Source organism: Ahaetulla prasina, chromosome 12 (genome assembly GCF_028640845.1).
Source record: "Ahaetulla prasina isolate Xishuangbanna chromosome 12, ASM2864084v1, whole genome shotgun sequence".
Taxonomy (NCBI): Eukaryota; Metazoa; Chordata; class Lepidosauria; order Squamata; family Colubridae; genus Ahaetulla; species Ahaetulla prasina.
This window is the reverse complement of record NC_080550.1, coordinates 27,853,716-27,859,715: the sequence shown is the minus strand read 5'-3', so window position 1 is coordinate 27,859,715 and position 6,000 is coordinate 27,853,716. Positions and strand designations below refer to the sequence as shown.

Genomic DNA, 6,000 nt, shown 5'->3' with positions numbered 1-6,000 from the left:
AAGTAATTGGAAGATGGCTGTGGAACAGGCAGTTGGATGACTGGACAAGTGAGAATGAGGGGCAGGGGGAAAAAAGCTGCAGAGAACAAACACACCATCTCTGTGAGGCTGGCTAAGGAAGAGCTTGGATCCGTGTGATTCTGCCTGGTGTGGCCAGTTGGTCATCAGTATCCCGAAAGAACCAGAAGGACCTGAAAGCAGCAAGTGGGAGCAGGCGAGTTGTACATATTGCTTTCATGATAGACTAAGCTGTGCTGTGGTGCAGCTCAGCATGCATCTGAATCTGGCCCGAGGCTCATTGTTATTGTTAAGCCACAGCACCTTAGCCAAAGTCTCACTCTACAACTTAAATTTTCCCTTTTTTTTATTGTACAAATGACCTGGCATGACCTCGAGAGCCGGATAGGGAGCGAGTCAAGTTCCTTTCTGGCTTCCAGAGAAAATCCAGCTAATAGAAACTAGCATAAAGTTGAGTTGCTTTCACAATAATAATTCTGCTGTGGTTTTGTTTTCACCTTTCTTTTTCTTTTTCTTTTTTTTGCATGGAGGACACACAGGTATGTCAGTCAGTCGACGAATGACTCTCTCTCCCCCTTCATTTAGGTGCTACCGTCCAGATTCAGCTACTATCCACCACCTTTTAAAGTAGGAGATGCCAACTGTCCAGGATTGCAAAAGTGTCTTCTGCATTTTTGAAAGAATAATTTGTGAGCCCTTAGATGGAATGTGGGCACCATTTCTCCAGCGCCGAGGTCACTCTCTCCATCTCCTTCAGCTGCTGGGATTTCTTCTTTAGCGTGGACTTTTTCCTAATGACCAGATCCTTCTGCCCTATAGGTCAGCATCATTAGTTCTCTACCAGACAGCTTTTCTGTAGAGTTTAGTTTCAAAACTTTTACTCATTCAAAAAGTTGCTGAATGCAGAATTTTTAACGGTGAAAATACAGTCATGTTTGGCATTTCTAGCAGTGGAACAAGATCTTAGCGGAGCAAAGAGAGATGGGACTGAAATGTCAGATGGACAGGGAACATTTTCTTCTCCACCTGAACTGCAAGCATTAATTGGTTTAATTAGTAGATTAATTATCTGTAGCTTAAGTGGGAGTTGTGCAGAGCATGGGCTTCTGCAGGAGAATTTCCCAATAAATTTTGTTTCTTCATAGGTCAATTAGCAAAGATCAAATCAAAGAGTTAAGACAAGCTTTAATCTATGCATTTAGAGATTTATTTTTATTTTGGGTTTCTGGTGTTTCATTTTTCAAATATAGCCTGGTGTTCAATTGGCTAGAACAATGTTTCTCAACCTTGGCAACATGAAGAGGTGTGGACTTCAACTCCCAGGTTTCCCCTGCCAGCAAAGCTGGAGAATTCTGGGAGATGAAATTCATATATTTTCAGCTGTGCTCATTTTTTCCTCATATGATCTTAATCCATTTTCCAACTGTCTTATAAACTACAGAAAGGTGGGGGCCCATTTTTATTTTGCTAATTTATTATAAATGGATTAGAAAAACAAGTTCGTTTGCTAGTATTTTTGCATATATGTTCCTGCGCTGGGCAGTGTGCTCTTTATTCCACATCTGTAGTGGTGACAGTTTCCAGAATATTTTCTTGGCAACAAATGAAATAGCCATTCTTGGAATTTCTTCAAATTCCCCTTCCTGTCCCGTTGTTGGAAAACTGGACCTAGAAAGGAGTGAGGGCTTGTGTAGTCAGCCTAATTAATTAAAGTGGGAAGGTGGTGGGGTCTATTTCGAGCATTTATTTGTATTTTTCAATAATTTACATGGCTGCCCAATTCAACCCATGTGACGTGGCACGAAACAAAAAACAGAAAAAGTGACACAGTCCCCCTCCCAGAAAATCCAGCCAGCTTGGTCAAGTGGCTGATTTTGCTTCCTGGCTCCTCCTCCACTCACAATCTGCCCAGGGCGCCTAAGGCTTTGTGCGGGGGGTCAGAAAACTCAGGCTGGCAGCTCGAAGCCCCAACGCTTTTACTTTCCTCCTTACCCATTTGAGAGATTCTCTGCTCCATTGTGGTGGCGCAGTGGTTAGAATGTAGTACTGCAGGCTCCTACTGCTGCCTGCCAGCTGCCTGCCATTTGGCTTGAATCTAACCAGGCTCAAGATTGACTTGGACATCTTTCCGAGGTTGGAAAAATGAGGACCCAGATTGTTGGGGGCAAGAGGCTAACTCTGTAAACCGACCAGAGAGGGCTGTAAAGCACTGTGAAGCGGTATATAAGTCTTAAGTGCTATTGCTATTGCTATTGTTGTCCTGACTTTGGAGAAGTCGGCTCGTTTCAAATAGGTCAGGGTCAACACTTGAAGGAAGGGCAGAGTTCTTTTTAAAAGATTTCTAAACTTCGAAGCTGTTGGCTGCTTGTCCTGCAACATTCATGGTCTGTAAGCAGTTTCGGCTAAGGTTTTGCAACAGAGCTGGTCTTAGTTAGAAAATCAACTTTGTTGTCAACAACGAATTATACCTGTTACCTGGTGGCCTTAATGGAGGAGGGCGCTGGGGTGTGTGTGTGTCACGTGCACCAAAATAGCTCCCGCCAGATAAAGACTGTACATCTGGGTCCATGTGTCTATGTTGTCTTCCGTGCATGCCTCTTTCTTTGCACTGTCCTTCCCCTGCTCCTAATCTGCCAGTCTTCCCCATGGCCGGAAGTCTGCAGAGCCGATGTGTGTCCCACATTTGCATATGGTGGTGTGACTTTGCATCCCACGGCTAAGCCCACTATATGCAGAGTCACAAACTCCTTGAGCACCCAAGGAGAAAGTAAATGTTTGGCTCCCTTTCTTCTTTGTCCTCCACCATTAATTAAAGCTTCTTTTTCCTCCTGGGTGACAATTAAACATCTGCAGGATGCAGAGATTTTTTTAGCACTGGGCAGGGAGAAAGAACTCTCTGCGCCTTGGCATAATTGCTTGGTTTTTAATGAGGGAGGGAGGGAGGCTGTGTGCGCACACAACGCCTCCTGCGCCTGCCGAATGCCTGACTCTCGCAGCCATAACTTGCCGGATTATTTGCATATCACTTCATCAAGTTAAAAAGGGTGTGAAAATGCCACACTCTTTTCCTCTCCCTGTGCTAGGTTTTAATGAAGGATAAAGTTTCTCACTAATGACAGTCAGGAAATTAGTTTCAGATCCCTGAGGACTTGTGAAAGAGGTGCCAAGGATATCAAAAGGACAAAGAAAGGAAAGAAAGAACAAAACGGGAAGCATCGGAAATTGGCTTTTGTCGTTGGAGGTCCCAATTAGCTTGGTCTTTAATATGCAGACAGACATTTTTTAATCAGGTAGCTCAGCCGACTTCTCCGAACTGATTACTGACGTGGCCCTGACCAGTAATTTATCGTAACAAGGGCTAGAAACAGTCTCCAGCTTTGCTAATTAAAAGACGACTGTATCATGTATTCTTCTGTCCTTGTGGTTTTGCTTCTGTTCTGGTGGTGGCAAGATACATGACGCTTGGACAGTGCAGACATGCAGCCGGTTAAATGGCGGCTTCTCTAGTTTTCAGAAGACAAGACACCCTCGAGAGTTCATTTCAATGTGCTTGTTGGCTTAAAGCAGGAATCTTTTTGTCACAGCCATTGTTCCCCAGTCTGGGACCTGGCGTGTGCCAATTGGGCTTTAGATCTCCGGCACCAAGAAAGTCTGGTTTAATTCTTAATAGTGGGGCCCACCTGAACCCCAACTGCTCCTTGGAAGAAGCTTTGGTGTTAACTGAAGTAGAAAACTGCACAGCAACAACCTCTGGAAGCACAGAGGTTCTCCCAATCCTTAAAGGAGGCCCCTTTGGATAGCCTCTCTTACTCAGGTGCAGACTAATCTTTGCTCAGCGCTGAACGGGGCCCAGGAGGCAAAGGGTAGTAACACAGTCTGGGGCTGTGCTGTGAGCAGCTAACCCAAGAGCCAAGCTTTGGATAAGGAATTAGGACTTAGTGGTTGTCTCTGTAATTGTCAGACCTGCCCCATTCAGATCCCTTAGGAAAGAAAGACCCTCAACTCCATTTGAGTGAAGTGATAGGTTCTTGTACTAAAGATTACTGACTGCAGTAAAGTCAGGCTAGAACTAAGTTTCCCATGCAAAAGGTTACATACTTTTCCACTTCATCCTGGCCCTCTCCCCCTTGACCAGCTTGTCTTCAGCCAATGGAGAGCTGCTTAGGTCTTTTGAGAATTTGGGGCCATCTACATTCCATTCTCAGGGTGTGCAACCTTGAAGACTGGCACAGGCTGGTTCCAGCTTCTCTGGTCTTTGTCAAGATGTCATCCTCCCTCCCTGTTTCCCATCACTACTCCATACAAGTTTATTGCCCATTTGTCCCCCTCACCCCATAGCTTTTGATGGCAGGATCCCAGCAAGGCGCCAAAATGAGGATGGTAGAACTGACACCTATTTTTTTCCTAAATTGGCTGCCTCTTTGGCGTTATATTTCTGTTGGTCAAGTTATATATTATCCTAAGCTTAGCCACATCTGGTGAAAAATGCTTGCAGGTCTGGATGTTAGCACTTTGCTGCCCAAGGTCGTTCTGACCCAAACAAGGATCTCCAACCTGCTGTTTACATTGGGAGCTATATTGGCATTTGAGCACCCGAGGGCTTCTTTTCCAGGGCAGCTCAGTGTTGTGTATGTTCTTTTTTTTTTTTTTTATAAAAAAGTTTTATTTTTACAATCATATCAAATAATTCATCCAATGTACAGTTATATACAATTAGTCGGGCCTGCCCAGTCACCACCCCCCTTTTTAACCTTCTTCCCTCTTCTACCTTCTTTTACTTTCCAAACCTTCCTCTCCTTCTCTTATCTCAGTATGTTCTTATTGGTGGGTATATCCGGTGGGAAAACATTCAAACCCTATTGGCTACCACCTGATCCAGGTGTATATAAAAGGAGGACCTTCCTGTATTGTTTGCTGAAGTCACTCTGAATTAAAGAGCCGTTGTCATTGGTCTGGTCTCGTGTGTCCTCCATCACCCGATCTAACATTGGCGACGAGGATGGGATTGAGGACAACATGAGCCAGTTGAACGGACCAGCAACGAGAGAACCAGCCCGGCCAGAAGCCAGCGTGAAGAGAGACCAGAGATCATCGAGATGTCGAAAAGCACCAGCTCTCTGAGGCCGTTCGACCCATCAGTCGAGAAATGGGGGTCGTTCATGACGCGATTCGATTGTTTCCTGGAAACACAATTGTGGGCAAGCCGTTTTCAATGTGGCAGAATCGCTCACTGATCCAACCCCGGTACAAACAGTGGACTAGAATGTCCTGAAGGACATACTTCGAGCCCACTTCGTGCCAGGCCCGTCTAAATATGCCCAGTGGTTTGAGTTCCGCCAGCGGTTACAGCACGGGGGAGAATCCATCAGCACGTACATTCCTGCCCTGCAGAAAGCAGCCACCCCCGGTGAGTACAAGGGATTTTTGGAAGAAGCCCTACTCGAGAAATTCATCTATAGGGTAAAAGACCCCCAATTGCAGCAACAACAACTACTTTCCAAGCACGATTTAGCCTGGCAAGTCGCAATCGATGAAGCTAAGGGATACGAGCTGTCCAGCAAAGCCGCTGAGACTATGCAATGCCCCGGAGCAAGTAACACGCTAGCCCTCACAACGCCAATTGACCAAGCGGTCGCCCAAGTTGAACCCCAAGAAGTCAATCAAACCGAGGATGGGGACGAGGAGATTTTTTGAAGAGGCAGTTTTCCACATGGATCAATCCAACCGCGACAGCGGAAACATATGTTCCAGCTGCGGGGGAGATCATCACCGGAACAGCTGCTGTTTCCACAATGCCCTGTGCCACCGGTGCGAGAAGAAAGGCCACCTAGCCCGTGTTTGCAGAGCAACACAGCCGGTTCAATCTTCCCACCAGAGAGACCGCGCGGAATGGAAGCTGGCCGGCCAGCTACCATTTCCGCGCAGGCGCGGCCAAAATGACCACCCCAAAAAGACCACAAATTCAAACCAAATCACAATCGG

At 46.0% G+C, this 6,000-nt stretch overlaps 1 protein-coding gene across 1 annotated transcript in view; it reads left to right on the top strand.

The window, feature by feature from the left end:
• Positions 1 to 787: 787 nt before the first annotated feature.
• The window catches only part of CHST8 (carbohydrate sulfotransferase 8), a 314,355-nt gene continuing 309,142 nt past the window's right edge, over positions 788 to 6,000 (top strand). The window contains exon 1 of the mRNA XM_058154807.1: positions 788 to 837. The gene's annotated coding sequence lies outside the window, so the exon portion shown is untranslated. The remainder of the gene's footprint in view (positions 838 to 6,000) is intronic.